At 32.7% G+C, this 26,623-nt stretch overlaps 1 long non-coding RNA gene across 1 annotated transcript; it reads right to left on the bottom strand.

Moving 5' to 3' along the window:
* Positions 1-3,907: 3,907 nt before the first annotated feature.
* Positions 3,908-26,204, bottom strand: LOC126832072 (uncharacterized). The gene is made up of 4 exons (XR_007684544.2): positions 26,049-26,204; positions 20,348-20,403; positions 4,831-4,905; positions 3,908-3,944 (listed from the first exon to the last, which is right to left on the bottom strand). It is a non-coding gene; the product is annotated as an uncharacterized LOC126832072 (long non-coding RNA).
* Between the last annotated feature and the right edge of the window lie 419 nt (positions 26,205-26,623).

Raw genomic sequence — 26,623 nt, 5'->3', positions numbered from 1 at the left:
CTTGTTTCTTGGGAACAATCAAACATGTGGTTAAGACAATAATTTTCCCTTAAGGAAGACATTAAAATATACTGTCACTTGAATTTTGTAAAAATATCAAAGAAAAAATCAACATAACATTTCTTCCTTCTATTCAGTAGGTGTATGTCCATCCTTTCAAGAGTTTGGAACTGATTGATTTTAGCATATTCCCTCCAGAAAGCCCTTAAAACAATAAGACTATTTCATTTTGCCTTGAATGATATTTAATACACTTTATAAGAAGAAATCGAACATGGAATTACTAACATCCACTCAAATACCTGTATAGCATGTCCTTTCGTCAGTCAGGAATCATTTACTGGTAATCTGAAAATTTCTCTCCAGGAAGCCATTAATCCTTTAGAACTTAAACTGCCCCAAACAGCCTTAACTATGGCTACTTAGACCAGTCGAAACGCCCCGTAACGTGCAGAGCTGGGTTGACCCTTCCAAACTAGTGAATGGTCCTATAAGGCGGAAAGCTATTCACATATGTCTGGTGGTTTGAGGAGGTCTAAGGAACAGAAACTTCAGATTGTTTTGGGCTGTACAGGAATATACCAGTATTAATATATCACTTTTCTCTAATTTCTTTTGAGAGAGAAAGAGAGAGAAATGGGGTTTAACGTCCACTCGACACAAACCAGGTCATTTTGATATTAACAAATGGTTAAATATATTTTAATAATTCTCTTGCGCGTAGGGGTCTTTCGCAGTGGGATCAAACCAGAGGACCCGGAGAAAACCCACAAGGTTAGACAGGCAACCTACTCCTTGTCACGTACAACCAGGGAATCGAAACAACGCCAATTGACTCAATGACAGACCTATTGACAACACCAGAAGCTAACCATTCAGCCACCACCCCCCCCCTCCACATTTTCTGTAAGGAACGGGATTAGTCAATATTTACAAGTACCCAAGTACCAAGTGTAATGGGTTAAAAATATCTGTTTTATCTTTTAATCATATCTATAAAATTACCTTATATGAAAGTCACTGCAATTAAACCTGTTACTTTTTAAAGATCAACCTCCTTTGACAAAGAAATCACTTAAAACTAAGACATGTGTAGCTTTCGTGTTCAAACTATATCACCATCAAGTGATATGTCTACAAAAATTCAAGGTCAGTTTCAAGTTTTCACCCAAATCCCTGACATTTTCAACATTTAAAGAAAATTTGTAGAAAATGCAAAATCTAAACAAATTAACGGAGTGTTGGTGTTGGTTACATATGGCTTGAGACAGAGAAAAAAAACCTGAGAAAACAAATTCTTTGAATTTTATAAACCTGTACCTTTGAGAAGAAGTCAAAAGCAATGGCTTAACTACACTTCAAAAGATAATCAGATGCAGTCGAAGTTGCACACTTCAATATTTCTGTTTATCCATACTCTAAAAACCTAACAACGAGAGATTATCCCTGAACACCAGGAGTGAACTAACCATATCTAATCTCTACGACAAATATTGCTGATCGTTTTTAACCATATTGTAAACAATACAAGAAAATTAACCTGTCTTTCATCTTTAAACACTCTTAAGATGGCCCTCTTCATCTAATCCAGACTATAGATTATGTTGTCAGGTATATTGAAACACGATCCTGCAGAAGATTATGCAAGACGACTGAAAGATCTATTTCGCTAAGTAAATATATCTCATCAAGGGGTCTCGATAATCACTGATCCAGTCAAGATATAGTGGAGGGAGCAGGTCAAGATATAGAAATTGAATCTTATCTCAACATATTATGTAAGAATTTTGTAAAAGCATGTCCGCCCATGACAACAGAGAGACATGTCGATTGTAGGGGCACATTTTAAAGGGTTGATATCTAATTCATGTAACAAGTTTATAGAGAAGCCCAGTGCTTGCATATTTTGTATTTAGGAGAATGTATTGTTATTTTGGTATTAAAAGCATGTATGGTTATTTTTCTTATTACAAGAATGTATGGTTAGTTTTCTTATTACAAGAATGTATGGTTAGTTTTCTTATTACAAGAATGTATGATTAGTTTGGTAATTACTAGCATGTATGGTTATTTTGATAGTTACAAGAATGTATGAATAGTTTGGTAATTACTAGCATGTATGGTTATTTTGCTTATTACAAGTATGTATGGTTATTTTGATAGTTACAAGAATGTATGGATAGTTTAGTAATTACAAGAATGTATGGTTAATTTGGTAATTACAAGAATGTATGGTGACATGTAGTTTGATAATTACAAGAATGTATGGTGACATGTAGTTTGGTAATTACAAGAATGTATGGTGACATGTAGTTTGGTAATTACAAGAATGTATGGTGGCATGTAGTTTGGTAATTACAAGAATTTAGGTTATTTTGAATTCGATAAAATGTCTTCTTGAAGAAACATATCAAGCCAAATTGAGGCAAACATGTACATTGTAAAAAGCATCACTAACCAAAGCTGAAGGCCTATCCAAACAGATGTTCTTTTGGGCAACAACCAGAAATTTGTCTGGAAAAAGTCTGATATGTTCATTGAGAAATTCAGATCAAATTCTTCAGATGAAACAACCTTCCCAAATATAATGGACCATGTGCATGCATATGTCACTGACATTATGGTTGAATAAATATATGTCACTGACATAATGGTTGAATATTTTTACTCATTTCTGCAAAACCATTAACCAACTTTCAAATAGCCCAAAAGAACAATTAATTATATATTTTGCCCTATAAATTTCACCTTTCTTATACATCAACCCAAATTACCATGTTTGTCAGAAATTAAACAACAGCTTATCACGAAATTTGAAAAAATTACGCTTACATTTTTATATTATAAAACATACAGAAAGATTAACAGACTGGTAAGCCAATGACTATGATATATAGACTAGATCGCTCTGACTGACAATGTTGACAGATAATATGATGGTTTGTAACACCCAAGGCTATGCAATGATTTAAAACTTCACTACACAATGAAGACAGTTATAATTAATTAGCTTTTATAAGTTTTTTGGAGATATTGTTGGGCATTTTTTGTAGAATTTACTTGAGTTACTGCGTAAAATTCCTTATTTATGGGTATATTTTTCTTCTTATAAAACATATTATACAAAATAAAGACCTTATTTATTTGAGCTAGACAAATTTTTAAACATTCAGTAATTAATAGTGGGAGGGGAGAAGAGAGAGAATTAAGAAAACATTTTTATAAGCAAACTTCGAGAGTACATAATTATAGTACTGGTTGTTTTTTTTCCTAATATAACCGTCCAACACCTTCTCAAGTATTTTTTTTTTTTTCTCGAATAAATTTTTAAGTACCAGTATCTTTTCTTTTTCTCATCTTATGCAAGAGCATGTTTTATAATGACATTTTGACCATGGCAAACTGTTAACATATCAAAATTGTTGAAACTGGGAATTCACCAAAACATTCCAGAACTTCTATGGCCGTCATCACAACAATGTTCATAACAATAACATGTCTGCGCACAGTGTACGTCTGCTATCATTATTTTATTTAATACCATGCCATGTGGATAATCCAATTGTTCCATTTTACAGAACGTGCCTACCGGACCTTGTGTTTTAACCATGAGTTAGGAATAATTGTGTGTTTCAGGCCCATCCTTTCTGAAATCATGCATACATTACAACTACAAGTTGTTTAGAAATGAAATGCAGTTAATTATTTTTTTTTCTATTAATGTGTTTGTTTGTACCATCAGAATCTTTAAAACCTCTTTAAATACAATGTTAATTTTCAAGGCAATCTTTAACTCATAAAGCCATTACATGTATGACATCCACTAATGAACAAACACTGTAGGGGGAGCTATTTTTACCATTTCTTTCAGAAGTAGTATTTTGCGTGAAAAGAAAATTATTCTTACCTGTAAGCGAACTATTGACACATTGCCAAAATTCAATCTGAAAAATAAACAATGTTCTTTTTATAATTAATGTTTCTTGTCAAGAGTTTCTTGAGGTATATCATGGTACATGTACCATACTTGTTCCATTTGTGAGTATTTCTCCAAAAGCATATGCCATTTAATTGAAAGAGCTGCTTTCTTCCAAGGAGTTAAAGATTTCTTAGTTCAAAGAATTTCCGTTTAAAAGCGTATTTTTTAAAATGACAATAAAATATGAATTGTAATAATCAGGTCATTATTAACATATTGCATGGTATTTACATTGTAAAAGCTAAGTAATGGAGCTGAATGTCTGGTCAATGGAAAACTTCAGCCATTATTAGACTACATGTAACCTAATGTGGTATATTTATTGTCTATTACTATTAGTACATGTATAACACTAATTCCAACTGCCATTTGTATTTGACAATTCAGATTTTGGGTTCAACATAAAAAAAAAAGACAAAGTTTCCATATCAGCCTGCAGATGACAGCAACATATAAATTTAATAGTTAATGTTTTGGTAATGATACGAAAGCTAAGATTTGATAGTCTATATTTGTGTAATGTTGTAATAGGTATGTTTTGATAGTCCATTTTGGGATAATATTATAATGCTATGGTTTGATAGTCAATTTTTGGGTAATACTTTGATGGCTATGCTTTCATACTCAAGGTTTGGGCAATACATATGATAGTCTTGCTATAATAGTTATGTTTGATATTCAATTAAAGTTCATGTAATAGTACAGTAATTAAGGTTTTATTAATAATCAGGGTTAGAATATTGGTATAATAGTAAAGGTCTGGTATAAAGTCATGGTACAATAGTTAATGTTTGGGAAAAGAATAAGGTTAGAAATATGTTTAATTGAGTAAATCATAATTGTCTACTTACTAATCCAGAAGGGCACTGATTGGCTGCATTGATTAACTTCTGTGTCTGGTGGTAATTATTTTGTGTAGCCAATAACTGAAAAGATAAAATATATACATCAATTCGGTGTTTGAATTACTATAACACTTGCTAGTTGCTACAAAACAAATTTAAATCAAAATTGCATAGTTTTGACACTCTTAAATCCATATTTGCAATGGTTTATTATTAAAAAATATTTGAAGAATTCCAACCAGTACTTTGGTTCATATAATAAATAATACTGGAGAAGGTCTGAAAATGACCATTTAATTCAAAATTTCATAATTTTGACACTTTTAAATCTACATTAGTGATGGTTTATTATTTATACAATTTTTTAACAAATTCTAACCAGCTTTGGATCATACAAAATGACAATTTTGTTGTTTGACTATTGAATTTATTTTTATTTCAATGAAGCACAAAATAACTGATTTGTAAGCAACATTTTAAATAGATACTGAATAGAGGTACAACAATATAATATAGTCTTATATACATCCATAACACTTCCTGATAAAACTTATACAGATATAAATCATCCATGGCACTTCCCAACATAAACAAAACATTCATTTACAATATAATGTTCAGTAAAAATGTAAATGATGCTATAAGAGTATATAGCTTAAGTGGGGGTGTAGGCAAACTCAAATCTTCTTTTATATTACCTTGAGTTAGTGTGTGTCTGCAGTTCATGCTTATACAATATCAAATCAAAATATTATACATGTACCATCTTGAGCGTGATGTTCATGGCTAGAAATAAGTTATCCTTCAGTCGTTGCATGTTCAAGTTGATAAAGATGTTGGTGTAAAATAAATGGAAACTTTTAGAAAGTCTTATATAACTTGCATAAAGGCTGATTAATGTTAATAATGTTTTGACCAGTATGAATTTTGGGGAGACTGTTTCATATAATGCATGATCTGAAAGTCTTTTTAATCTGGAATATTAGGTCTCTAATTAAAACATGTACATGTAATGTAATGTGATGTTGACTTGTGTATCCATGCATGTCATGTCATATCTTTACTATCTGTAAACCAATTTTGCAGGATGTACATAGTAGGTGAAAAAAGGTCAAAGAAACAATATTTATAGGCTGGTTCTCATCAACCACCAAATTTATTAACATATAACTACAAGAACATTAGTCACTAAACAAAATCTAACAGTCCTGCCCTTTGATGTCCGGCCATCACTCATTTTAGTCCCTGATAAAATTGACCAGGCCATAGTCAAGATTAACAAGAAACTTGATAATATTTCAAAAGAATGGCTGAACTTCAAGAAGATAAGTCAGATTACCTGATAACAAAGACTATTAACTATCCCCAACAACCAGACAGAAAAACAATATTAAGGCTTGCTGATGTTTTCCTTTCAAGTTAAAAATAAGAAAACAACTTTCAAAGAAAAATCTTATTTCTTAAAACAAGCGAAAACTTTCCAGAGCCATATTTGAGACAACTCAAAGCAACATAAATTGTGTAGGCTAAATATTGAAATTTCCTTCTTTATTTCCATTTATCTTGATATTTTTTTTTTAAAAATGTATTGTATTAAACTTTGAAAATGAAAAGATGTTTTAGGAGGAGTAAGCAGAACATGCCTCATGCATGACACCCATCATCACTACTTTTAACTATGACCAAAAGTTTGGACTTTTTCAACTGAAACTGAACAAAAGACTAAAATTGCCTCTTTCATCAACATATGGTTGATTTTGCACCACAATTTTCAGCAGAACTCTTGGACATTTCAACTGTATTTATATGTACAGTACAGTTCACTATATTATATCAGTTCAATGAAAATTAAAGCCATGGATCATTCAAAACTGCATCTTTAAGTAAGGTAAATTTGACAAAGAAATAAACAAGGGAACCATAATAATGTTATAATAACAAGCACAGTAACTAAATACACAATCAAATCTTATACCCTATCTGGTTAAATATTTTTATTTCATTTCTTAACATGCATTTTTGAGTACTGATACTACATTTTTGAAAAATTTATATTGCGATTTAAAAAAAGATAATAAGAAAATAGTACAATCCCAAAATGAAATTGGGGCAATTTTTTCCTGATTACTCCCTTTATTATTCATATTTTCTTTAAAAATTATGATCATATAAAATTCTGAAATCTGAGCGCATTATCTTTGTGTCAGCAACAAAAGCTGATATTGTCAGAGTTATCAGCTCTCTAATCAAAAAGCGTGTAAAAGATGATTGATTGGACTAGCGTAGAGAACGCTAGAGATAGAATCTTGACTACATTTACTAAAGAAATGACAAGAGTTATCCATTTTGATCATATTACATCATATAAATAGACAGAGTAAAAAAAAACAGCAATATTTAAAGTAAAACTGTTATAATTTTTACAAAATTTTGTTAACCATACTGAAAACCTAGTGGACATGTATAACTGTACAACAATACACAGATGAAATGAACATGGCAATAGATCACAGACAGTACAATTAGATACCTACAAATGTATACCCGAGTGGTCTAGCGTGTATGCTTTACATTGTAAGATCTGTTATTGAGTCATATGACATGCATGGTTTTGATACCAAGTTTGTATGTGGCACTGAGTAGAATCGTGCTTGCCTAACCTTGTGGGAAATCAAAATGTGCCACGTAAGCGCCAAAATCCTCCCCCCACCACCGCAAACATTAATTTCTAACACAAGATTGGGTTTAAGAAGAATCTAAAAGATCAGGTATGGTTATCGGAACTCCATCCACCTCAATAGCTGATTAGTTGATCAATCATCATAATGCAATATAAGATAAGTTGCCAATCAATAAAACATACGCCCTCAACAGCCAAGTCATCCAGGGAGACAACAAGGGTTGTCGCATATTGTTTTTCTTTTGTCAGAAATGAAAGCATTTGCAACACACTAAAATCTGATTACGAGTAACAACCCATCTGGCTTCTAGTTCTGCCCTATTCTAACATTTAGCATACAAAACATTTAATATCAATTGCCATAATCATCGGAAATCGTTGAAAATTGAACAACATAATGTCAATCAGATATTAACTTTAGCCTCTAAAGCATCCACAAGATTTTTCAAAGTGATCAAGGGCCAAAATTACGGCAGTAATTATCGGAAATCAACGAAAATCAATAGCTTGTGGAGACTGGGGGCGGACAGGGGCGACGACAATATACAACCACATTTCAATGTGGGCATATAAAAACCGTTTAGTTGATCATTCAGTTGGTTATTTTACTCACTTCTTCAGGTAGCGGCACTTTAAACAAGTTTTGGTAAACTATAATGTACATCATTCAAGTTGAGCCCAGCCGAGAAAGTCAGTCTTGTATTATAGACTGTAACACAATACGCATGTAACTTGATACCAGAGGGTTATATTTCCTTCAGTGGTCTAGGACAAAACAGTTTGCTACCAATCTTACATCTAATATCATACAGCCCTCATTTTAACAAAACACCAAAAGATGAAAATAGGGGAGGTAAAGACAGTAACTAAATTGAGCTTAACTGGTTATAAAAAAACCCAATAAAATGGCTGAATGTTAACTTTGAAATCAAAATGGCCACATACATGGAAAAATGGTTTAATGTTCACCAAACACAACAGTAATTTTGGGACTGATAGTACTTTGAAATTGCTTCATGCGGGGAAATGAAGACAAATCAAATTCAACCAATTGATGTATGTAAGGATTGATATTATGGAGGATATTATGTTATCACAGGATATCCTGGTTAGTGATCCACCAGATCAACCCATTGACTCAACAGAAAATAGACTTGTAACATTGACAAATCAGTGTGTAGACCACTTATTGTCTAATATCCTCTCCCTCCACCATACCCAAAAACCCTGCCTCTGTCTTACACCCCCACAAACATCACCACCACCAATTCCACACCAAAACCATTATATACTACAGTTCAAGAGATTCAGACTAAAATCTCTCCAATACTATGTTATATCCAATGCCTTCTTACTAATTTTTTAAATTCTACTTAAATTCAAGTTTTAAATCCCTGTTTCGAGTCATTAAAACTTCAAGCACCGAATACAACCAAAAAACAAGTCTTGAAATCTTATTCAAATATCAAGCTATTGTAAGAATTTGGAGAACGTTTGAAGACAGATGTTAGAATCATTAAATCCATAATTACTAAACATAATAAAACACACAACTCATTATTATCCTCCCCCATATTCATAACTTTCTCCCTTTTCTTTTTCCTTCAATTGATTTATACTACAACAAAGTCTGACACCAAGATTCAAAGTCAGATTTCCACGCTTTGATGATAATCTGTCACAGACAATATTATTATATGGTGTTAAAGAGTACCATGACCTGTTTTCAGACAGACCAATCAGAAGAACAACTGTAATTTCCATACAGAATGCAAATTGTACTAGGTGAAGCAGTAGGGAGGGCATTCCTGCAATGGACCAAGCAATCTACATAACATGATAGGGAAGAACTTATAAAGTTTTTCAAACATGGCCCCAAACTTATTCCTGAAGAAATTATCCAGTTCATAATAGCTGACAGAGACTACTAAATTTCTTTGGGCTCGTCTTCTGCATTTATCTACATGTAAAGGTGGAATGCAATTATTGCAGAAAACGGGTTCAAAATGGAAGAAGTAACACTTGATTGTTAGGATTGGCTGATTACATAATTTATAAGATCTCAACGACTACATACCATATAAGACATTGTATACTACCAAATTTAGTACCAAAACTGCACCCTCTTTCTGTGACTGAATAACAAACAACAAAGGCCTATGATATTACACAGAAGTCTGTTATGCCTTTTGATGAGTGATTAAGATGTTACTGTTATTCTTAAATACCATTTTATACAGATAAACAAAGTTCACACATCACAAATTCTCGCTTTTGTTTATTATCGGTAATTGTTATTGAGCAATATTATAAATGACTTAAACTTGACGCCTGTATGTGTATCATGTGGCAATCATATAATAACTCTAATATTTTTGATGACATCCGTCAAAAGGAATGGAATCATATTGACCTATTTCCGGAAATTGAAAACAATTCCTATTGAATCAATTCTGGCCTCCTCTGTTACTTAACCACAACTAAAATTGTCAGACAGGCAAAATTTTGAAACAGAAACCCTGCTTTGATGTGATCATTCACATTAGTATTGAAACCCACCTGACAAAATCATAATTTAATCTTAATTTACGTGATCTCATCAACTACATGTTACTGATATTTGACCTTGAGATTTTTACAGAAACCTATATTAAGTAAAATGTGTTTATCTACAGGTAAACTGTATATTAATACTGTAGTCTATGTTTATATACCTCCTATCCCTTTTCTACATTGTATCGACCTATATGATCTACAATATACAGTGGCTTTTGACTCTAGTTTTGATGATTTGTGTGTTAAGGTGTTGGTTTTCGTGGGTCCGTGATACACAAGTAATGATAAACAATGATCTGTATGAAATAGATCAAGCCAATAGAAGGTGTGTTGTGATCACAGAACAAAAAGCTACAGTGTAAGATAACATGGTACTAGATTTCACACAATCTTCTACACCACAGTCATTAAACTTTTTTGTCACTCACTTGGCCTTTACATAATAATGTACACACAGAGAGGGAGAGAAAAAAAACAACAGGGTTTTAATTTAACATTCACTTACCAGTAACTAGAATATTGTTGGGACTAACATATGGTAAATTTTAATTCAATAATTCACTTGTGAGTGGAGGTCTTTTCGGAGTGTGAGAAAACTCACAGGGAACCCAGAGAACATGAGGTTACGTAGATGACCCTACAGGTGTGGGATTGAATCAGTAACTGGCATACATGTAGGTAACATGTCTTGTATTCTACAGTGCACATTAGCCACATTATCAATTGGTAGTCTCGTCCTGGAAACATTTGAACTTTTCATATAAGTGGTACTAGATGCTCCAGAACATGTAAACCTCTATATAACAAGAAGCTGGAGACCAGTCCTTAAAAGACTTTGTTGAATTATCTGATAGTTTATGAAAGCCTTTGCAGATCAGACTGAAGAATCACTTATATTTTTACAAAATCACATCAAAAATGATTACCTAAGAGAATGGCTCTCAAAATATTTTGAGTGTCATACAAAAATATGAAACATATAATGTACATCTTTTTCAATCAGACTGAAGACTCACTTGCAGTAGAAATTCTGACAATCTGCCAACTCCAAAAAATCTAATCTAAAAAGATGTCAAGTTTTAAATGTAGAATTTTGATGTCCATCAGCATGTTTTATCACAGTTTTGTTTACTTTTTAAATAAAATAAAAATCTGTGTATAAATACATGTTAATATTTACTTAGTTTAAAGGGACATACTGTCAACCATTTATTTGACTTCTAAACAAATATATTCCTTGTGTCAATAGCTACTAAAAACTGAAGATTTTTGCAGAAAAGTTCAAACTGTGACTAAAATGAAACTCTGTAATTTTAAAGAACACAGCTTAACTCCTTGAAATTCCTTATCTTTTTTTGTCCATTACCATTTGAACCTAACAATTTGTAATGACATCAAGTTCAGAGAACAGAAGTGTCTAAATTCCTTGGGAATAAAACATTTAGATTTCTGGCATACTCTCCCTTTAAACTTTAAATGCAGTGACATATCAGATTGCATAACATAGATGTTGAGTTAGAGCATAAAAATATTAAATAAACAAAAGTCCATTAAGAGTAATATGTATATTAAATCTTTACTTATATAAAACATGTTGACTTTCTTATCTTATATAAACAACACCAATATTTTAAATTGGATAAAATAATAATATTATTTAGTTCAAAATGAAGTTAGATGACTGCATTCATTCATTCATTTACAGTGCTTTTTTGAGAGTACCTAATTTGGAAATTTTTTCTCAAAATATTTTGGGTGGGTTTTTTTTTTTTATCCATCTTAATATATCTTAAAGTTATATCTTCTTTGACTATTCCTAAGCCTTCTCTAGATATTCATGTATTGTTTGTTCTGTCTGCATTTTGTTTTACAGTTTTCCTAAATTGTATACCTGAAAACAAACATGCTAAACAGTTGTCCAATATATTTAAATGAAATAAATGATCGCGTGCATGAACAAGTAATTTTCCAATCCCCAGATATTTCTAAAATGTCATATTTCTCTGAAAACAACATTAAGTAAAATTATTCTTTGATGTATGTTAAGGACTGTAAAAGATGTAATGTAATATGTACGTGTAAGAGCATTATATATTTTACTTATGTTGATGAAGACCATCCAATATAGATATAGCCCAGTGGTAATATTATAATACATTATACACAGAGGGATTATATTTACTAATGACTACCGGTACTTCTTGTACAAAACAATGCATTAAAGCTGTTTTGTATTAATTGTGAATATTGGTGCATCGTCAAAACACTGTACAAACAGCACACATATGATAGCAATGCTGAGAAATGGGTACCGCACTTGAAAAATTCTGAAGCTTTTCTCAGGTCATGCTGGGTTTTGGACCCAGTCCAGTGCCCTTGCCATTTGATTACCAAAGATCAGAAGGGTGGGGAATGGAGAAAGGGGAAAATACAAGATAAAATAACTTCTAATCAAATGGTCAAATCACCCTACTGATGTCCCACATGGTTTTTTATGTTTACAGTGTACACAGGCATATCAAAATATTTTGTGGTCCCTGTGGATTGTGAGGCACCAAGCGGTACAAAGATGATTATCAAAATATTTTGAGGTTCCTGCAAATTGTGAAGCACCAAGCAGAACAAGGATAATTATCAAAATATTTTGAGGTCTCTGCGTATTGTGAGGTCCTAAGATGTACAGGATTATCAAAATATTTTGAAACCCCTGCCGATGGAGACACTAAGCTACATAAAGGTGCATATCAAAATTTAGTGAGGCCCCTGCGGAATGTGATACGTATCCAAATTTTGTGAGACCCCTGCAGATTTGGAGTTCCTACGCTAAATGTATATACATCTTGTACATGTAAAGGTTCTCATCAAAATTTTGTGAGGCCCTAAGCCAGGACTTGTTTGCTTATGACTAAACCAGCACCATTTGGTTAAGTCCCTTCAGATTGTGAGGATCTTAGCTGCAGGGTACACACAGTTTGTATAGTTGTTGATATTTTGAAATTATTGACTATTTCTTTAATAAAAAAAACACCTGAAAAAACTATGTCAGAGTGAACTTACTAAATTTAGCATGAAGATAACAAGTACAAGCACTGATATCTTGATGCACGTTTTCTATAATTTATATTGACATGTTTGAAACTTGTACAAGTACACCCATGTTTCTTTACATGCTTAATGGTAAATTTAAAGTAGCGAAGTCTCTTAACTCAATATCATCCAAAGTCTTCGAAATTTCAATTGGTCAATTTAAATCAACATTAATGTTGTGATCTTACTGGGAAAAGATGGGATTCTGATATCTAATATTTATATGGTGGCTGTTAGCGGCCATTCAAATGTCATCTAAATCGTCGCCTTATGAAGAAAAGAAGTCGACAAAATCAACCCGCCAACATGACAAAATAACCCGACAATCGTCGCCATCATTTTGTCGACTTCTCGGCTTGTCGCATCAACTTATTCACAACCAGACAAGTCGACAAAATACAATTATTTCGACTTGTCGTGCAGCGACTTGTCGCCTCGGAAGTTAATCTGTGCGCATGCAAGTTATCCAATCAGCAAATGCGCAAGCTCGAGTTTGACTTCCAAGGGGACAAGTCGCCACACGACAAGTCGAAATAATTGTATTTTGTCGACTTGTCAGGTTGTGAATAAGTCGAAGGCGACAAGTTGACAGAAATGACCCGACAAGCTGACAAAATGAAGGCGACGATCGTCAATTCGTCAACTTGCCAAAATGCCTTCGACTTATTCACAACCTGACAAGTCGACAAAATACAATTATTTCGACTTGTCGGGTTGTGATTAAGTCAAAGTCAACAAGTCAACAGAATTGACCTGACAAGTCAACGAAATGAAGGCGACGATCGTCGGGTTATTTTGTCGTGTTGATTTTGTCGACTTGTCAACTTGTCGCCTTCTTCACAAGGCGACGATTTAGATTCATTTGAATGGCTGCTAACAGCCACCATATATTTAAGACAAAATAACCATTTCACCACTGGTACACGAATCTTGTACCATAATGCGTTTCAGCTTTATATTCCAGAAGTCATGCCAAACGGTGAGACCATATTCTTATATGGAGAGCATGCTCAATAAATACTATCAGTGTAGACTGAAATAAACAGACATTAGAGATTGTTATTCAATTTTGCAGAACATAACTGATTTGAAATTAGAGTAAAAACAGAAACAATTGAATGTAAATCAGTTTATATACATTACAATCCATTTGTGTCAATTTCTTGGTCCCAAATATTAGTGATTTAGCTCCTTTAATTTAAAATGTCTAAATATATTGTTAGTTCAATTTATAAAATTAGTTGAAAATATATGTTCCAGTATGTCTGAGCAAATTATCACAGACAGAATATGTACAGGAAGTAGAATACTGTATGTTTGTGAAAGTTAAGCCAGATCATTGACTGCGGTGAGCCACTGTGGCTTATTGAGTAAAGTGCTGGCTCATTAACCAAGAGGCTCAGGGTTTTATCCCTGTATTGGCAGAGACATGTCCCTGGGATTTTCCAGTGTAGTTTCCTCTTGTCAGTAAACGGGACAGAGATCCTGGCAAGGAACAGCTTCTAGTCATTCGGATGGGACAAAAAAACTGAGGTCCGATGTACTACACATTGGCATGCACGTAAAAGAACCCTTTACAGTTGGAATTCTCCCATAACAAACTGCATGGTGTATGCCAATATGCATTAGCCCTTTTGGAGCAGAAAAGTAGGCCGTAAAACGTAATTTCATTTAAACATTCTGGGGCAGGAGAATATTTTATGATAATCATTATAAAGTATGATTTTAAAACAATTATTGGTATGATCTAACTGATTATGATGTGCATGATAATACAGTGGTATATGTAATTTAACATAATATGTATGTGAATGTTGAATGAACGGCTTGTATTAAGAAAACTACAAGAGTTTATCTATACACTGTAATATGATATATAGCCATGTGTTACTGACATATACCACAAAACTTTGATATAAAACACACTTTCTTTCTTCTACCATATATCATACCCTCAATCACTGATCAAATGGATAAAACGGGGTGGAAAGTTTTTGTCAGTTCAGTACTGGTCATCTTGGCATTAGTATATGATATGGTCACTCATCAAATGCAACAGATGGGCTTTTATATCATTGTGGTCTTCTAAAGGTATGTGGTTTAATATCACATATCATTATCTTGAGACTAACATCTGGTAATTTTATCGATCAAATGGACACAAATGGGGTTTGAAGGCTTGTCAACATAAAAACTGAGGCTATGGTATCATGGACAAGCTGAGAAATTGTTATGGGGACAATGGTTCTCATTTTCATCGTATCTAAGTTTTGGTATAAATAGAAATGACCAATTGAGAAACATACAAATCAGCTATCAGACATGCAAGAAAGCAAAGGGCAATAACTTTAAAAGTAATTACAAGAAATTGTTATACCTCAATAACCTTCATCTGCTCGCTATTATAAACGATGGTTAAAGCAGTTTCTAAAGTGATCAGTTGAATTATGAACAGAAAGAAGACAACGACAATATAAAATCACATCTCAATGTAGGCATATAAAACAAACTATTAACTGTCAACATTCTGATCACAAGACTAGTGCTTACTTAATTCAGTCTCTGTATACTATTTGCTTTTGTTATACAATCAATTCATCCACAGGAAATCTTAATAGATTCTCTATTTAAATCAAAATACCATAACTATATTAAAAGATGAATTGATTAATATTACTAAGAACTTATCTTTAAATCATTGGACACGCCCGAGATGCATTACCTGCACTGACAACCTTGCTAGTATTAATAGAATTGAGTAAGAAAAAAAATAACACACATCAAATATTAATTGACATAGAAAGCCTTTCACCAACACTAAATAAAGGCAAATGATCTTCTGGCTGATATGTAAATGGTTAAAACAGACACAGTTAAAATTCCAATCTATTCAAATGCAATAATCCGAAGCTAGTGAAATAATATGCAAAAATTCAAGAGTTATTATAGAAAACAAAATTGTTATTGTTTAGAATTGCAAGCTTCTTCAATGTTCAGTCAACCATTAGCCTAGTATAAAATGACAAGTGAGAAATCATTCTTGGGAAAGATAAAAAAGTTATTTTGCAAATTTAAAATTTTATTACTGTGTAATAAACCGATTGGAACAGAATTAGAAAATCTGTCATGCATGAGACAAGGTATGCTTATTTTCTAGAAGTACTGATGTCACTTAATGAATGCATATTACTAACTTGAGTAACTTCAGCTTCTGAAATCCAAGTCCAAACAAGTAGCATACACAAGGCAGAGTATGCTTACTATTTTTACAATAGCACGAGTGCAATAGCACTTAACATTTGAGCGCTTAACAATTGCTTGTTGTAATTTTGAGTTAGCTCTCACAAGTTTTAATATTTTAACCTGACGCCCCTACAAATGGAATTCGATGAAGTTTGGGTGTAGCAAATTATAATTCTATCTGCAGAATGAAATTAAATTAAGGAAAACATGATAATGTGTAAATATTGAATACAGCTGATGTACTCTACTCTGATCAGGGAATTCTGCTACAAACTAAGATTTGTTATAATTAGACCTCATGGGACCTTTTAGATGATGAAAAATATATCAATGATTCTGGAAGAGTGCAGACAGAATTAACAAAATGAGATTAAATAAAATGAAATCAGGTTTAGTGTGCTATTAACTAAAACTATTAGTTATTTTGTGATCAATACAGAGTATTATATATCTAGCCACTGAATTCCAAATGCCAAGGGATCCCTTATGTACATGTTCACTAGATTTTTTATCTCCTCTTAAAGGACTTGGTAGTCCCTTCTTTGACCCGCATTTAGGAACTGACACACGTAAACATAATATGGAACACAATTACTATTCTAATTAAAGCGACGTTTCGAATTAGCTTAAAAAAGTTGAGAGATCCCTCAACGAAACGTTGCTTTAATTAAAATGGTAATTGCATGTGTTCCATATTGATATTTAGTGTTGATGACTTTGTAGTCTCCTTACAAATCCTTCATGCTTAAGCTGGGAACAAGGATTGAAATCATCAATTCCCTTGTTTGCAAAATCTTTCAATTTTTAAGTGACATTAATATTGCATTGCTTGTTTAAGTTAAAATCTTCAATTTATTTTGTTTTCAACATTAAACAAACTGTTCCATTAATTTATGTGATTCTTGTACATGTAATCTCTCATTATGCTTAACTAACATTCCTTTTCATCTTGTAGCAATAACACTGATTCCTGAAATTGTGCAATAACTGACAGAATTAACTACAAGCCATCAAATACATGTACATCGACTTACTTTCATTTCTAATTAATTTTATAGACCTGATAAAGAGAAGTGATCGCACACAGAAACAGCATTTTCGTCATGCAAGATGAGGAGAATTGTTAATCAAAAAAATAAAGCTAAAGCCATGAAATACCTTTTTCTTAATTAATTATTGTGATTAGCACAAGAAGAAATCATATAAAATTAATGTTTACTGTTTAACAAGTCCCTACGGAGTTAGTCATTATTCTGATTATTCACATTAAAACAGTCTATTATTTAGATTTACAGCTACATGGTTAAAACACCTTGCTGGATATCTTGCCTCAGGGCTTTTAGACAATATCAACATCTAGCAGGACAAGAAAACTTTAGTGATATAAAAACGATAAGATTGTCAAGTTTTTGAGATGAAAAACGTCTGTGCCACAGACTTGTCAAATAGAAAATATACTGGTTGATACGAATAATCTTTACTTTTTATTAGTTTATCATGTTTTTTTGATTTTTGGGAAATACAGGTGTTTTTTTTTTAATTCCATAGGAATGGAATGGGATTTATTACGTCATGTCAAATTACATGTAGCAATTTAATCATTTTGAGACCATCATAGTTTCTGATGTAGCACAACATGGAGAGATGATTAGTTTTATCTATTGAAGATCAGAGATTGTGAGATGCTTGCATTTTAAAGGAAATCATTTCCTTAATAAATCAAGGGGTATTGTCAGAAAATATTGATTTATATACAGTTATTAATATCCTATAACTTTCCTCGCTTCAACATACAAACATTGTCAATCCCTTTATTTCTGTGAAATGTGGTGTATAGTTGCAGTTCTTGTTAACAATCAAGCAGCATTATTTTGAGCAACGTGAACCTAAGGTAATGAATATAGAAGAATATACTCTTCCAACCATTGAGTTAAAATATTGAAAAATAAATCATTTTGAATTACATACAGTATACAATGTATATTGGGCCACCATAAACTTTTCGGTGCTTAGGATCTCTAAAGAAGGGAGAGGGGTTTTACATAGTCTAAGCCTGATCCCCAATCCTATTCAGATATCCTGAATAAAAAATATTCTTTAAAAAAAGAAAATGTCTATGGAATAAAACTTTTAGAGAAACAGATTCATCATGTTTAGTTTACTTCCAAATACATGTAAGTTGGGGAAGTGGGTGGCCGAATGGTCTACCGTGTGCATTTAATATCATTGAGTCAAGTGGCGTGGTTTTTATTCCATACTTGTACGTGATCAGGAGTAGTTGGACATTAATAAACCCCATTTCTCTCACTCAAAATATGGTAGATGTAATATACATGATGAATATGTATAATCCTACATGCAAACAACATGTGAAATGTTTAATTCAATTGAGAAAATTGATAAGAATTGAAGGAAATAGCATTCATTTAATATCAAAACCTTTCTAAAATCTGCATTTACAACAAGCATAAAAAAAACAGAATTTATGTGGTTACCTAAGAACTGATTTGGCCTGGAGAATTATTACCTTTAGTAATTGTCAGAAAATATCCATGTTATAAATTCTAAACGGTATAATTTAATTTAATAACACATGATGGATGCCAACAGAAGTCATAAATAGCATATACATCAATCCACTGCACAACAATACCATCATTTAAAGATAATTCTCATTATTATAAGCTCAGTAACATTGCCTCTGGCGCTTGTCGAGAGAGAAATAGTCTCTCCAGGCAGGCAGGTAAAAAAAATGAAATGCAAAATATAATCTAAAATAAGCATAATGTGCGCAACATGTCATAAATAAGCTATGAGAATTATGAGTGAATTATTTTAAATTATTATGACCTCACAAGTCAGGTTGCCTTATGCAATATATCTTGATGGATTTTTCCCCCAATATAAATCAGTAAATTGTAGTTTGCAGTTGCACCAGACAAGACAAATTCAAAATGTACATAATGATTTTTGAAATTTAAACAAGGGTTCGGCACAATTCCACTCAAGCAAACTGGAAAGCTAGCAGTTGATTTTCACTAGCATTTTCGGGGTAATCAACATCATTATCAAGTAATGAGATAAGCTTAAATGACAAACACCAAAAAGCTGCTAAAAAATTGCTGAACAATTTTTATTCTGAATTCTTATGGTTCCCGAAATGATACCAGTCCAAGAATCGCGGAAAGGAAACACTCGGACACTGCTTGAGGCAATCTTCTGTCCTCCTGGAAAACGCTACCTATATGTACATGTATATCTCGCCAAATTATTTTATTTTACAATTTTTACAGACATTACATGACCCCATCTTAAAGGTATTCTCCTAGCACATTATCACAGAGTAATACATATACAGACAGTTTCAGTTATCAAATCAAATAAATAAATATCTAAAATATCTTTCAACTAACTCAGCAGTTTGCGAAATAAAATTTTAAAAACACATTAAAACAAAACTATAATCTATCTCATTTCAAAACCTTGCTCCATTCTGAGAATTTTCTTCAGTAAACTTTGATAAAATTAACCTACATTATTAGTTTTATTTCCATACTTTCTGTAATTTATCAGATGAAGAATTTGTTTAGAAACTAAAAAGATGGTATCTCTTAGTGAGAATATAATTCAATACAGTGTAGGCATTCAGACTTCCCGCTGTTTGTTGAAATATTATGTTGATTACTACTACCCACAAACCCACAGATATGTTTTAAACTAAATTGCAAGCAAGTTAGAACTCAACCGAATGGAATTCAAATTTTAATGGGAGTTAGAACTGAAATAAATTGAATTTAAAGTGAGTTAGAAATAAATGAAATGAATATTATTAATAAAATATTGGATGGTAGTTAAAGGGACTCAAACAGTGTTGTAAAAGATTAACAATATGTGGTGTTGTAAAAGAGTAAGATATGTGGTGTTGTAAAAGAGTAACATAAATGTTCAAAGACTTACTTGATCACACACATATCTACACGACAGATTCTGTATTCTTGAACAACAAGACGGTTCTGAAACAAAAGAAAATTAAATATGAACCATAATGTTTTAGACTAACATCATATTTTGTATAATACAGAAGAAAAGAAATGAGATCTTCCTTTAATTTTCACATAGTTTGTTTCATCTCGGATTAACTAAAGATTTTCTTTATAGAATATGACAATAGTTTTGAGTCCTCTGTCCTATATGTAATTATAGGGCTACTGCAGCCACCCCCCACTACAGTGTATGGCATATGCCCGTCTTCAATAGCCCAATTCGGAGCAGAACAGTAGGACATTAAACCCCATTTTATTTCATTTATATTGGTAAGATATGAAAGAGGGGGATCATGGGGCCTAAGTGGGTAAGACGCTGGCTCGCTAGCCTGGAGGTCGGGTGTTCAATCCCTGCACTGGCCGAGAAAGTTCATCCAAATTATCCGGCGTGGTTCCACCTTGTCAGTGATGAAGGACGGAGCGCCTGACAAGGATAGCTGTCTAGTCGTTCGGATGAGACGAAAAACTGAGGTCCTGTGTACACATAGGCGTGCAAGTAAAAGATCCCTTGACTGTTACAATTCGATATAAAAGTAGACCGTAGTGTCACTGTCAGGGCAAAATTTCTCTCGTAGCACACTGTATGGCGTATGCCCGTCTTCATTAACCCAGTTCGGAGCAGAACAGTAGGACGTTAAAAAACATTTCAGTCCATTTCATTTCATTTCATTTCAAAATTCAATATGAAAGGGACTAAAGATAAATAAGGTACATTATGTACAATAATACAACAGCAATGTACAGACTACAAATAAATACATGTACTTGTGTGCATATGAAAAACATGGTTATAGTAAGAATTTAAAAAGATATTATTTTAACAAAAGGGAAATATTAATTGAATAAATAAGTTCAAACACATACAATGTAAAAGTATTTGAATGATAATCTACCTAATGCACTCATAAAGACATGGCCACATTATGTACATTCAAGCTACATGTAAATTTGTACGAGCGGCTGCCAGGCAGGATACGCCCACATTTTGCAAGAGATGGATAGAGAACAAGCTAAAAACAAAAACGATTTTTTGTACAATCAGGGGCAATAATCCAGAAAGTTATGATCTGAAATGCGCAAATATCAAAAGGGTCTGAGATCTTTGGGATATAAAGGTATGTTTTAAGTTTCATCAAAATTGGATAAAAATTGTGACCTCCAGAGATCCACAACCTTCGTATTGCATACTTTTACACAATTTGCGTACAAAGAGTGGCCATTTTGTCTGGCAGTTTCATTTCGATTTTCCAGAAATTCAAATTCAACCTTCATTATGGTGGAATGGTGAAATATTTCAACGGTTTTTAAAATTGGAAAAAAAAATTGTGACCTCTAGAGAATCTGCAAGCTAAAAATGCGATTTTTCGAACAATCAGGAGCCATAATTCAGGAAGTTACCGTCCGATAGGCGCGAATATTGAAAGGAACCGAGATCTTGCAGTTATAAACTCACATTTCAAGTTTCATCAAAATCAGAAGAAAATTGTGACCTCTAGAGGGTCCACAACATTGATATACCATATTTTTACGCTATTTGAGTACGAGGAGCGGCCATACAAGCTATTATCGAAAGCAACCAAGATCTTATGGAGATGAACCTATATTTCAAGTTTCGTCAAAATCGGATAAGAATTGTGATATGTAGAGTGGCCACAAACAATGTGGGCGTATAAAAATGACTGTACATGTACATGTATATACATGCATGTTTCAATTAGAAAACATATTAAGTCCAGTCCACATACTAAAAGTAACTAATGATAAATGGAAATCAGCTTCACCTATACATGTATGTATATATGAAATATTCGGTAAATAATAAGAGCTAATTAACTCGCCCCAATGTCATCCCTATCAATGATAGTACATGTCTAGAAAGATACATATTGTTGGCAAAAATATCAAGAATCTGACCACATAGGGACATATTCATAAAATATAAATTTTCATAGTTTTCCCGAATGTAGTATCAGCATGTACTATGAGAATGTTAAAGTTTAAAGATGCATTATGTACATGTAAGAGCTAATTCTGCCTATTTTGGTCTAAAATGTTACCTACATGTACATGTAAATTATTAGACATTTATTCACATGACAAGCCCATAATCAACTCTCTAGACAACCGGACGGTTTATATTTCTAATAGATTTAAACTTGGTTGACATTTAATCATTTAATTTTAAAAATTATCGTAACAATGGTAGCAATGAAAATCAAAACCAAGCTATTCTTATCAAAACTTAAAACATTCATAACTTCGCTCAGAAAAAGGTAATTTGACTGAAATTTTCAATATATTCCCTTTTCATTATCTATCCTTAAACTATTATAGCAAGAACTGTCAGGTTTTTATCTAAATCTTACATAATGCATCCTTAATCTAACTGTACTGTCCCTACTGTATTGTTTATTTTGCGCTGGCATTTTATTTGGCACTTATCCTGTATTGTCTATTTGATATACATGTATGTAGTAAAATACTCACAATCAAGCCACTGATGGCAGAACATTAAAAACACACTATATATTCATGTGGGCCAAATGAATCAAGCCCCTGTGGGGGGGGGGGGTTCAATCCTTCTCCATAATCATCAATTAGGATGGTCAAGTCCCTGGAGATAAAGACCAAGCTACTTATTGCTGATCAATGATCAATGTGATAAAACAAAGCCACAGCAACAACACTTAGTAATCAATTAATTTCTTAATTGTTTATCGTTACATTGAGTAGCATCATTGCTGGTTATTACATTCAGCACTGTGTGTTATCATGTGTAAATCGTTACATAGGTAAAGAGCGATCAAGTAGGGGGATTGAATGGCTTCTGCCTTATACCTGTACATACATGTAGTCAATGGATATCAAAATACAGTATTAAACAGATAGACTAGGTGAATGATAAATCCATAATAATAATAATAATAATAATGAGATTTTAAAACAATATTCTGCACCAAACAGGCTAATGTAGACAGGTATAAAATCTAAAGTTTGCATATGAAATGAAATGACAGATATGTCTGTATAAACCATGCTGACTTTTATAATACAGGTAGGGAAGACAAAGTAACTGACATATATTATATGCATTTAATCAAAATTACCAAAACCCAATTGCACACTTTTCAGAAAATATTTAAGTTTCAAGGTTAAATCCAAGCTAAAATTTACTTAAATTAATCATCTATGTTTTAAAAACACGTAATTGTATGACAACAAAACCGAAATAACAATATTAGTTATCTTCCAGCTTATACATGTACTGCAGCATAAAGCGGACTATTAAAATATCTTTACCCAATGTGATGCTGCTTGTTTATAGAATCTGCCAGGAGGCCAAATATTTGCTACAATTTTCAATTCATTATTTCTTTCTAAATATTGAATGGAATTAAACCATTTCTGGACAATGATATTAATTGTAGAGATTAAAAATCCCTCAAATGATGATCGATGGTTTCAACATTACATCCTTAGTCTCATCTAATTATCAAAAATCAAAGCTGTACATGACATACATGTATGAGCTATTTTCAGAGAGCGTTTGTTTGACTAGTAAATTGAAAACTAAACTGTTTATATCTTGGAGATCGGTTGGCCGGATGCTCCCAAATTTGGCATACAATTCTAAATCAAAAACCCTCCATGTGCCTGCATAGTCAAATTATTTTTATAATGAAATAAAATGGGGTTTAACATCCTACTGTTCTGTTCCGACCTGGCTAATGAAGACGGGCATATTCCATGCAGTGCTGAGGGAAATTTCGCTGCAATAGCGGCACTACGGCCTACACTTATATCAAATTTCAACTGTCAAGGGTTCTTTTACATGTACATTCACGCCAATGTGTATATGGGACATTGCCATGCCATCCATCCTGCACCGCTGACATAGTGGGAACCGCATCGGAAAATTCTCGGTCAACTTGTCTTACTCACTGAGCAACTGTGGCTGCTTAAATCAATTTTATATCAAATCACCAGGAACTTGGAAGTGCTAAATGCCTCTTTAAAAGTATAATAACACTGACAAGATTTATTACAGCTATATCAAACCATGTGTGACACTACATGCCTAAATGTACATGTGCACATTTAGTACACATAGACCTTAAAAGACTTTTCATGAATTCTCAATGTTTAAAAGTAAATTTTAATATTTTAGAACTACCGGTAACTTTAATTCAGTTTTGAATAAACAAGCCATACTGAGATTTGACTGACCTGGTTCACGCCTCATGGGTAGATTTTTTATATATTTATTAATTACATTTAATTCGGATTAACCACTTCTTGTAACTTTCTTAGGGTTATCTAGGTGTGGGATTCAAATTCCACATAGGGCCTGGTATGATAATATCCTATCAAACAATTTGTGATTTACTTTCAAAGCTACATGACATATATTGATGTATCAGAGAAAAATATTAAATATTGGTTAGGCTAAGCCATGGGATATGAGGTAGTTAATACAATATATTCCATGAATTCATCACTCTACAAGCTTGTCTTATAAATCATGGCTGATAGAGATTACCTACACACCGGTATTCAAGAGAAAATTAAGATAGACCTTCAACTGATTAGAAATATAGTGACAGGTGTTGCGCATGAGGTGTGGTATGCATACTCATTCGAAAAACACCTGACACCACTTCTTATTCATTTGGGAAGTTTGTATACAGTAGCTATAATTGTTTGATGTTCTTTTATATCTTATTAGAATGTGTTATGTCAAGTCAATACTCTGAATGTAATTTGGTTTTTTGCCTATTAACAGAGTATATAAATATGTATTATTACATCAAATAGAAAATATATTCAATTTAATAACTAGTTTATTTCTTCTTTTTGGTTTTAACTTAATTTTAGCGAATTTTGTTATTATGACTATAAATGATAAATGAGTAAAAAGTATCAACTTCATGAATATTGTATTAATAAGTGTAAACTTTGAACAAGATTCTTGTATTAAAATTATCATTTAATATTGTCATATTTTTTTTTAACTCTTAGATATAATGATATTATGGTTACCGAACACTGAACTTTGGTTAAAGCCATAAAAATAAAGTTATGATATGCATAACTTTTCATGTTGTGAAATTAATACTAATAATATAGTATACCACTAGTTATATGACATGTCATGTTATGTCTACTGTATATTTCGAGAAATAAATCGAAAGTTGAGCGTACATGAAACGTCCAAAACACATGTAAATGTTTCATTATTATAAACAGGCCTATAAACTAAAAGTTGTAAGAGAACACTGCCTTACTTGAGAGGTACATGTTCTACGGTAACATAACAATCAGTCGAAGAGGGGAAGTCTTCAAAATTTACAAGTAATTCACGCTGTGTTTATGGTTGCATGCTATAAAATCTCCTGTTTTCCCTACGTTTTATGATCTTTGAATTAGTGCCGAATTATTCTCTAAATGGGAGTACATTCAATGAGTATACACGCTACAGTTGGTCTGCAACAAAGGGTGCCGACCTCACAATAATAAAGCGACCCATAAACTAACTCCGCCATTGCCAAGTGAATGGAGGCAGTGTACAGCGGGATACAAGCAGACGAAATAATTTATAAATCGGCCATGCTTACCTTTACTCACGACGTATGTAGCAAACAATAAAACAATCAAAGTCCGTGCAATCATGTTGGTGTTTCAAGAACATAGATTTGTTGGTCCACTATCATGATTGTCAGTAACCACACTAACAAGAATCGCGTTTTGTGCTTCTACATTGCAGCATTATAATACGCTGTTACACTAACCCCCCGGGGAAATGACATTTACCACACAGTTGGCTGTTACGTTCTCCCCCCTCGGAACTACTCATGTGTATACAACGGTACAATATAACGGTAAAGCACGAAACAACGGAGCTGTTGTGTTCCATGGCTATGCAAACCAATTAGATGGTTGGTAATATCATTTAAGATTTTTAAATTTTGTAATCTTTTTCGATAATTTAAAAAATCCAGCACTTTTTAATGATTAAATAAAACTTTTCCTAAGGACACGAAATAAACGGTAAATTCACTGTGTAATGTAATGAAATTTAACACATTTTAACTACTAATTTAGTTCGAAAATTACAAAAAAATGTGGTAGCCTTCTGACTTCTACATTTGACTTTTGTGGTAGTGGTAGTTTATTTGATACTATTTATACA

The sequence above is a fragment of the Patella vulgata genome, chromosome 9 (genome assembly GCF_932274485.2).
Source record: "Patella vulgata chromosome 9, xgPatVulg1.2, whole genome shotgun sequence".
NCBI lineage: Eukaryota > Metazoa > Mollusca > Gastropoda > Patellidae > Patella > Patella vulgata.
Note: the sequence above shows the minus strand (reverse complement) of the source record. Positions and strands in the feature narration are given on the sequence as shown.